Source organism: Drosophila montana, unplaced genomic scaffold (genome assembly GCF_035044405.1).
Source record: "Drosophila montana isolate Dmon_TW-CO22-7 unplaced genomic scaffold, ASM3504440v1 contig_3008_1, whole genome shotgun sequence".
Lineage (NCBI taxonomy): Eukaryota > Metazoa > Arthropoda > Insecta > Diptera > Drosophilidae > Drosophila > Drosophila montana.
Window position 1 is genome coordinate 1 of NW_026997884.1, and position 10,539 is coordinate 10,539.

At 36.1% G+C, this 10,539-nt stretch overlaps 1 long non-coding RNA gene across 1 annotated transcript; it reads left to right on the top strand.

The window, feature by feature from the left end:
* The first annotated feature begins 511 nt into the window (after positions 1-511).
* LOC135430422 (uncharacterized) lies at positions 512-1,721 on the top strand. Its single transcript, XR_010436606.1, has 2 exons — positions 512-1,252; positions 1,306-1,721. It is a non-coding gene; the product is annotated as an uncharacterized LOC135430422 (long non-coding RNA).
* Positions 1,722-10,539: the final 8,818 nt, after the last annotated feature.

A 10,539-nucleotide genomic window follows, 5' to 3' on the forward strand; every position in this document is an offset into this window, starting at 1 on the left:
TGCTGGCGCATAAGCCATAGCAACTAATGGTCGGTAACCATTTTCAACTGGAGTTCCAAATACTTCAAACTTTTCGATGGCGAATATGACTGCTAGGCATTCACGCTCGGTAACACTATAGTTTCGCTGCGCACGGCTTAATTTTTTTGACATGAAAGCTATCGGTTGTTCTTCATTATCTTCAGACATCTGTACTAAAACGGCGGCAATGCCAAAAATCACTAGCGTCACAATGTAAAAAAAATTTCTTCGTAAAGTCAGCATTTTTTAAAACCGGCGAGGATGTTAGCACTGTTTTTAAGTTGTCCATTGCGGTCTGTGCTTCAGGGGTCCACTCAAACTTTTTCTTTGTCGATAATACGTCCGTTATGGGGCAAGTGAGATCGGAAAAGTTGCATATAAACCGACGATACCAACCGCAAACTCCTAGAAATCCTCGAACTTGCTTCAAGTTTTTTGGCGGCGGCCAATTTACAATACAAGAAAAAAAAAAAAAAAAAGTGCAAATACCTCCGCTACCAATCACGTAACCAAGATAATTGATACTTGTTACACAGAATTGACTTTTCGAAATATTTAAAGTCAAGTTGGCTTTTCTAAACTGCTCAGCGATGCGAACCAATACCGCCAGATGTGAACTGAAATCCTCTGACACAATACACAGGTCATCTAAATAACCAAATACGCAATAGCGCAGGTCAGAAGGAATTATCTCGTCCATTAACCGACACATGGTAGACGGCGCGTTACAAAGGCCAAAGGGCATGACCTTAAACTGATATAGCGGTCTTCCGGGGACCGTAAAAGCAGTGAGAGGCTTTGAATCCTCGGAAAGTTCTATTTGCCAATAGGCGTCTTTCAAATCTAGTTTGGAAATTATATTCGCCTTAGGTAGCCGCGAAAAAATGCCATCGATGCTCGGCAGAGGATAAGCATCTTTTTTTGTGGCGTCATTCAGTCTTCGAGCATCCAGACAAAGGCGAACCTTGTTGGGCTTAAGGACGAGTCGCATAGGCGAGCTCCAGGCGCTTACCGACGGCTCAATAACTCCAAGCTGCAACATGCGATCAATTTCTGCATATAACAACTTTTCTACGGCCGGACTTACAGGATAGAATCTTTGTTTCACTGGACGTGCGTCTCCTATATCTATATGGTGTTGGATCAATGTTGTGCGGCCTAATCTATCAGCAGCGTTGGGGAACAACTGCTTTACTACGTGCAGCTGTTGCGTTTGCTGGCTATCTAAGGGGTATGCAATCGACTCTGTTTCCTGCTCTTTTTCCATTGATTTTAGCTCTACAGAATTTATAATGCTTGGCGCAAGCTCAAATGCTCTCCAAAAATCATGACCCAAAATTAGATTTTGGTTTATAGAAGGAATCACATACAGTTTCAAGGACTTGGTAGCCGATTTATACTGCATTTTAACTTCAAGCACTCCGATGACTTTCTGACTATGGCCATCTGCTGTTCTGACATGCGATGTAATAGGCTTAAATTCCGGCATTGCGGTAAAATCTTGTTGCGCAAGCGTAGAACCTATACAGCTAATATTCGCGCCTGTATCCAATAGACCAAGCTCGGTAAAGGTTAAAAATGACACTTCGGCATAGCTGCGCATATCGGTGGGATTGCAAAAAACTGTCGAAACTAAAAGCTTGCTATGTTGCTTGATTTTTGAATAATAATTTTTCAAGCGCTGCGTACGCTGAGAAATACGGGGTTTGTCTTCATAAAAAATCTTATTTCGGACATGCAAATAATTTGCTAACCGTTCATGATACGGTAAAAATCGTAATTTAATAGTTTTAGCTATTTCTAAATTGTTGGGATGTGACTTTAAAGTCGGTGTAGGGACCAAGCTTTTTCTTCGGTCCACAGGTACAAAGTTCGTATGGGAATTAATTAGATTTTTGGGGGCATCCGACTGCTGCTGGATGCACCCTTCTGTTGGTTTTCCGAAGCTTTACGGATACAGTTTTGGCACTGGGGCTTATAAATGTTGGGTGCCCCGCATCCGTAACAAAATATACGGCGGTCAGCAAGGCAATTTTCCCACAGATGCCCTTGCTCTTCGCAGTTCCAACATTTAAGGTTGGTATGACATCTACGAATAGCTGCGATGTCAAAGTTTGTATCTTCTGAATTTTCTACCTCCGGTTCATTAAAAGACTCTTCTAGTCCATATACTTGGCGACGGCCAATAGTCCTGGATTTATTCATACCATCAGTGCGACAACTGAGCTCATGAACTAAATTCTCGTTCATTTGGACCAATCTACGTAGATGGCCAACTGAACTTATTGACTGGTATAGCAGTTTATGTCGGGTTTCGGGTAATAAATTATTTTTTAAAATTTCGATTAACTCCTCCTCGTCAATTTTAATTGCAAATTTATCGATCAGTGACGCTACAGCGTCATGGAACGACACAAATGATTCCCCAGGGTTTTGCTTTCTAGCTCTTACAAGTTCTTTGCTCATAAAAGCAGCAGGCAATGGCTTTGTCAGGATATCGGCCACTTGGTTCTCTGTAGAAATATACTCAAGAGTGATTAGTTTATTTTCAATTTGCTCTCTTGAGGAATTGTACTTTATATCAATGTGTTTTGATCTCTTGTGGCATGTGGGATAATGCAAACTTTGTTGTCCCACTTAATTAATATTGTAAACTAGTTATCAACGATTTTAGCCATATAGATTTTCTTACTGCTTCAGTAGAGGAAGCAGCGACTGAGTTCTGTTTCTTCGGTTCCAACATTTCAGACATGTCTCAAACATTTTTAATATATATCCAGTTGAACTTTTTCTATCAGACTCACTTCCGGCCCAATCAGAATCAACATATCTAGTTATGGTTTCTTTAAGTATTAACACCTTTACCCTTTATATACGTTAATACTCTTTTAAGACATTGCCTTAACTCTTGATTACTTTTTTTTTGTATATCTGCTCAATATACTTCTACATGGCGCCCTACATTGAACACCAGAATTCAAAGCAATATAATTGAGCTTACTTGGAAGTGGTGTACTAACTGATTTAGATATTATTAATATATATATACTGACTGACTATCATGTCTTCCTACTTTTATTCCTATGAAATATCTCATTTCACATATGTCTGTCATCCTAAAATTACTCATTAGGTATGAATGGAACTATGCTCAGTTGCAATAACCAATGCACGAAAATATCTTTCATTATATCCTTTCCATCAAGAAGATAGATGCATCGATCTACAGCTGAATTAACACAGCCCATTCCTTTTAAAGCTTTTTCAAAAACTCAAATCCATAAATTGACTTATTTAACTTTTCCGATTTCCTCTTTCAAAATACCATTTAGGAATGGTGCCCTTTAAATAAAATTGATAAAATAAATCTAAAGCTAGATATTCTTGCAACTGGAGCAAATGTCTCAACGTAGGCTCTAAGATAAACTTGTGTGAATCCTCGAGCTACTAGTCTGGCTTTATATTTAATAGTAAAAACCCACTTGCAATCAACTATGTTTTTTCCCCAAAAGTGCTCTAACAAAGTCCATGTTTTATTAAAATTAATGAGAATCTAATTCTTCTTTAATGGTTTCGTCCCATTTAGCTCGGTCAGTTCTATTCTTAATTTCAATATATGTAACTGGAATACTATAACAAAAATGTGCGTATTCACTAAGCAACTGTTTAAAGATCTATATGAAGCCTGTAAGATTTCAGATTACTTTTTTTTTTTTTTTATCTTATTCCAGGCAATTTTTCTCCAACCCATTCAGTTGGACAGGCATTTTCAGTTGATATACCACTAGGCTGTTTATCTGATATTTTACTATCAGATTTCCTCTTTCGTACTCTCATTCCGGAAATATGACTATTTCATTCGAATCTATTGTTCGAAATCCATTGTAGACTATCCATACTATTAATCTGGATATTTCCTACCTGTTCCATACTCTCATTCTGGAACTTCGAGTCCAACAGTCCTAGATTTTTCCATATTAATCATCAACAACAACTCCAATAACTTTAGTACCCATATTCCACAACTTATATCCATTTGGTTCATAGCCAACAAGTATACCTTTTAAATGGAGTTTTCTTATCCCGGAAGGCCCTACTTGGAGTTCTATTAATTAAATATGTTGCTGTTCAAACAGTTTCAATTGAAAAACATTTACTACAATTTTGCCGAACTAGTCATTGCGTTCGGATACTCGCATTTAGTTGCGGTGTATGGGGAACTGTTAAATGGTAGCCCATAGCCTTTTCACCGTGTCATTAGACAAATATTCTCTTCCATTATCAATGTAGAGATTTACAGCCTTTACAACAAACCTCATATATCTCAATATTCAGTTGCACATCTACTAAGATTTCTATATCTTTAAACATTATTGGTCTCATGCCACAAGCGATAATTTTAATTTATTTTATTTTCAATTGAAAAAAAATGTTTTATAGCTACACTCGTTATACACATACTTTCCTTAACGCCTTGTCCGCTTTTCGGCTCCAGAATCAATTTCCATTAAAAGGTGAAATATTTTTGAATTTGCCATCCCTTTGCATTGTTCTTCTTTTATTTTCCTAAAACGTTGTCCCGTAGAATTCTTGTGTGCTATTTTCAATTATTAAAGCACGGCGAAGATTTGTCCTCTTCAGGGTCACTGTTAACCTACAAAGGAGGTTTATGTTTATTACGCGATGCCGGATATACACACGCGCATTAAAACGTTTTTTAAAAAAGGCCAAAAAGGTTGTTGAAAAACTTGTCCTTTTTTATTTTGCTTTTTGAAAATTGATTTTTTTATTAATTTAATTGTGCACGATTGTCTTTATTTTGTTATGCGATGTCTGGTCCCATAACCTATTGGAATATTACCTTACAATCACACACAATTAAATAATAACACTTAGTTTTATTTTATGTTCGTTTTGATATTTATTATTTGGATTGCTTATCGCGTCAACTTGTTTGTTCAGAGGCTGCACAATGAATGAGACTTAATGCTTTTAGCAATTCAGTATCAAGACTAAAGTCTTTTAAAATAACAAAAGCCTACTAGGTCACTGTAACTGTTGTATGATTGAGTGTTTGTGTGCATTTCAGTGTTGTTAAATTATTATTTACAACACAGTGTTGTGAAACCAGATTTCACTTATTATTTCAACACTCAATTTTCCAATAAAATAATAAAAATATTCTTTAAAATTAAAAAAAAATATATAAAATTAAAAACAAAAAAATGTATAAGCAAAATTTTTTTTAAGAATAAAAATATCAACAAATAGAAACATAAGAAATAAAATAACGTTATTGCGTTATTTTTCAAAAGGAGGGAGATGCGGTATGCGCACATATCGAATGCTCACTGTAGTCAAGTACAGTAAAATTTATTACACATACATATATATACAAATTATAAGTACAAACACACTGTAGCATTTTGTTGCAGTATTTACATAAATACCCAAGTCCAAGTGCGAGTGAAACATGATCACCCACTTATGCTCCATGCATCATAAATGCAGAGTCAGCGATCCCACGCTGACCGCCTAGCTATATACATACATGCATATGGTCTCATTACATACTCTCTCTCTCTCTCTTAGCGCTGTTAATAATATATATAATATATATGTAATGCAGCCGCTCCGCTGCTGGCGTTACCGGCAGCGCAGCTACGCGGCATTAGCTAAATTAACATTAAGAGACTTATAATAAAACATTCAATAAAGAACATCAAAAGCGACCAGTCGTGTCGCTATATAAAAACAAAGCGTACATTACTTTTTCAATTGAGCACACTTACTACACCACTGTATTTCTTAATTTTTTTCAATAGCTATTACTTTATTTTCCTCAATATTTTCTACATGTTCTTTTTATACCCTGAGCCCATTGAAAATGGGTAAAAAGAGTATAATGTATTTGAGCAAATTTATGTAACAGGCAGAAGGAAGCATCTCCGACCCCATAAAGTATTTATATTCTTGATCAGCATCACTAGCCGAGTCGATCTAGCCATGTCCGTCTGTCTGTCCGTCTGTCCGTATGTATGAACGCAAGGATCTCAGAGCCTATAAGAGCTAGAGACAATGAAATTTTAGCTGTAGGTCCTCCAAGTACCCTCGCTGATCGAGTTTGTTTCCGATATTCGATAACTTGCCCCGTTTCCAAGTAATCGATACAAATCGATATCGAAATTCTGTTTTTTGAGCAATTTTGGTAAATAAGAAGAGCTGGAGTCACCAAACTAGACATGTAGCTTCTAGAATAGTATATACTTATATATCAAGTATCTTTAATTTTATGTGTATGTGTGTATGTGCATGTGTATGTACCGTAGAAAATTTAATCAAGATCGGTTGAGAAAAACAGAAATGATTAAAGAAAATGTGTTTTGACTTTTCACCTATCAGCAGCAACGAGCGCAAATCCCAAGAATTTCTGCATCTTCTTTGAATTCTATCAACAGCATTGCAATTGCGATTGTATTGTTTTCTGTGCTGCTATTTTAATTCGTTTTTATCTCATTAAAACTCAATTATTGGTGTAGCTATTGTATAGATGCCGCGGTAAGTAGTGCGGTGTGTAGCGAGTTCAACCCCTATCGAGGAGACTTATTTTTTTTTTTTCGCTGATGTGGCTGTTGAGTAGAGGCGGCGGCAAGTAATGCGGTTGCGAGTTCGAACCCTGCCAAGGGAACTTTTTTTTTTTGTTCAATTTATCTTTATTACTACCAAAGCAAACGACCGCGTATGGCGAGCTGCATTTGGGGTTGGAATAAGAGGGTTCAGGGTATCCCCTAGTCGGGAGCTCCCATCTAGAACCTATTACTTGTTTGGCATGTGCCTGTATACCAATAAGCGGTCACACTTTGGGAAATGGTCTTGTGGAATTTCCATCCTGTTATTTTACCTTTTCTGACTTTATTGTCCTTTCTTCTATCATATACCATTCTTGTGTCTGCTTTCTCTGATACATACGTGAATCTATGCAGCTGTATGTCAAGCTTCATGCTAGTCTGTAACCACCTTTGGACTCTTATTTCTCTTAATAATGTTAAGTTTTTGTCGCCTTTTAGGAAATCTTGATCTAGCTTCCTTGACGCACCTACGAAATTAGTTTCATTTTCGTTGGACTCGATCATATTTCCTAGATCCACATACTCTTTTAAGAAATTTCTATAACTTTCCTTGAGCTGTGTATTTCTTCTGCATTTATTTTCTGAGTTTAGGAACCGGGCCATTTCTTGTAGTCTTCCTTTCTCCTAATTGTTTTTCTTCCTTAAACGGAATGGTTACTGTATACCTTCTATCTAATTCTTTTGCTGTTTCAATAACATTTTTCTCATAGATTTCTGTTTCTGCATCTTCTTTATCCAACTCTTCTGTTTCCCAAACTCTCTTTATCCTCAATGGTTGAGATTTTTCCTCTCTTTTGGATATCGAGTACCCAGACAGTATCCACCCGAATTTTGTGTTCTGGCCGCAAAGCCCGACGAATTTTACTACTCCCTTTTTTAAAATGTGAGTATATAGGTCAGTTCAGATAACTATATCTACTTTACTTCGTTTGTTAAATTGAGAATCAGCTAATATATAGCTTCTCCATTCATCAGTTTTGGCAAAACTGTTGCATCTACTGTAAGCGGCAGCTTATTACTTAGGTTCTATAGTGTTCACACAGACTTTGACCTTATATTTCGCTACACTAGACTCTGTTGAGGTTACTCCACTAATTTTTGTGCCCACCCTCCATCTAGGTCATTTTACTATCTGGACTGCCTCCTCAGATAAGATTGTAGTTTGCGACCCACTATCAATTAGTGCCCGCAATTTTTCGTAGCCCAGTAGCTGACTTTACTATGACAATTGATGTCGCTAATAGCTCTAGCCTTTCAGCCACGTATGTGCTCACACTTTCTCTTCTTTCGAAGTGAAGCATTGTGTGGTGGGATTTGTTGCAGATTGTATAAAATATTTCACTCGTGCACCTCTTGGAACTTGAATGTTTTAAGCAATTAAGACATAATTGTGCTTTTCTTGCGGCTTTTGCCCTTTCTACTGGGTTCATGCATTAAAATTTAAAGCATTTTACACCTAATTCTGTTTTTACATTGTAGATTGGTTCCAGAAAAAACCGTGTAAAACAAAACTGTGTAAATAAAGACATTGATCGTATCCAAAAATAGGTGATTGGTTCCTTATCTCTAAAACCTATTAAAATTAGTGAAAAACAAGGACTTTAAAAGAACAAATATTCATGTGTAATTTTATTTTACACAAGCAAAGTTATTAAAGAAAAAAAAGATATGCTTTCTAAGCTTGAAAGTAATGTAAATTAAATGTATGACAAGTTCAGGAACTAAAAACAATTATGTAAAGCAGCTATGTTGTAAACAAAAAAAATAGGTTTTTCAATTTTTAAGGAAAAAAAAAAATATAAATAACTGAATGAAAATATTTTTTGGCTGACCTTTTATCTTAATACGTTAAAATTAAATTTAATGTAATGTTGGAAAAATACATTCGCCTCTTATAAATTTGCTTGTATGCACAAAAAGGGAGTTCACCTAAATTTGTGATGAGGACATATTTCACAAAAATTAAATTTGACAAAAAAATTAAAGCCCAAAAGATTTTAAATCGTACTAAATGGTTTAAGATCGTGTTCAAAATTGTAACAATTTTTATTTTCAAACCATGTTAAAATAAAACCGTGTAAAAACAGAATTATGTGTTATAATGCCCTGCTACCTTGCAAACTGGGCAATTTTCCGAGAAGTCCTTATCGACTATTGTTTTTTTCTGCTCGTCCAATGAGCATAGGGCATTCAACCTTTGCTCTAAATACTCCATTACGTCGGACAATTTTTGAACATTTTTTGTTCTTTTCACATGATTTTAATATGATTGCAAGGTTTCTCTATTAAACTTGCGAATGTGTGCAAAAATTACATTAACGTCTTCCGATAAGAACGTTTTCAATTTTATTTAATTCATTAATTGAATTAATAAATACTTTAATGTGCTTTGCTGAATCACTGTTCAGTACTGGCAACTCTATAAGCCGATTTAATTGTTCGGAATATATTTTCCGTTTGTTTTCATAACGCTTGGTTAATAATTCCCAAGCCGCATCGAAATTTTCTCCTTTTAATGCCGTTTTTAAATAGTTAAATTTAAGAGATGGACTCAAAATCTCTCCCGATTGAACAAACTTTGTAAATAACTCGGCAAAGAGATCCCACCCTGCATTTTCGGGTGCATTGGTAGCTCCTCTGTTTTGAATTGGTAACCCCCAATTTTTGTTATAAAACTTTCTTTAGTTTGTTTTGCTAGCTCTTGTACTATATTCTCTAAATCGAATCCTAGCGTTTTAACCTTCTGACAAGGAGTCACAATAAAAATTATAATATATAATATAATAATAGAATCAATTAATACCCAGTAGGATCAGACAAATGAAGTTAAATAAAATATGGACTAAAGCTTATTATTTAGAAGAACAGAAGGAGAACATTTATTAAGTTAAGAGAGGCCGATTACGAATGAAATACAATCATACGCAACTCTGACTCCTAAAAATGTAAAGGAGGAGCGGAAGAGCGAATAGGCTTATGTAGATAGTTTTCGCCGCACGGCGACAAGGGCGAAAAGGGTCGTAAGAGGGCGAAGCTGATCAGCAGCTTCACTTTTGATTTGGCAAGCGTAAGTATTGGACGTGTGATCTCAACGACGAAAGACATAGAAAAGGAATCGCGAAGTGACCGCGAGGTTAGAGGATAGATAGTCAAGAATTGACGGTGCAGTAGGGCCAGTGTTCTAGATTATATAAAAGGGTGTTACTACAATTAAGTGCTTTGTGTTCTATTTTTTTTGCTATATTCTGTGTCGAGAAAGAGACACTTGGTTTCAGCAACTTTTCACTTGGCAGTGGAACGACCCTAGCAGCACCCATCATGCTGACCAACCCTAACCCTAGCCGCGGCGGGTGAAATCATAGTGGTTCCCTTCCCCTTTCCCAAAACTAACCATTCTGTGGCGGAGCGAACCCTACAACTCCCTTACCCCCTTTTAAGCATCGCGTCTCGGCGAACTAAAAATGTCTTGTAGAGTGGACCCGGGTAGACTGATATTTACGACCCCGGCTAAACCTCCCTATCGAAAGTAATATTGCTTTCAAACTCCTTTTTTAAAAACAATAGTTCTTTCTATATTTCTCTCCAAATTAATAATATTTGTCTTTTTCTCAACCCAAACATTTGCATATTGTTTTTTTTAATATCTTCCAGAGTTTCATTTAGTTAATTGATTAGTTCGTCTACCTACTTATCGAACTCATTTGCCCTTTTAACTATTAACTTTGACCCTAGCATTGTTCTTTTTTGTCTCATTGTTTTTGCCCTACTTCTGCCACGTTTTTTTTTGTAAACTCTTAAGTGGACTGTATTGTAAATAATAATAAAAAAAATCTTTTAGTGGATATAGAATATATAGCAACACAAGATTGCGAGGCGATCTTGCCGCCGT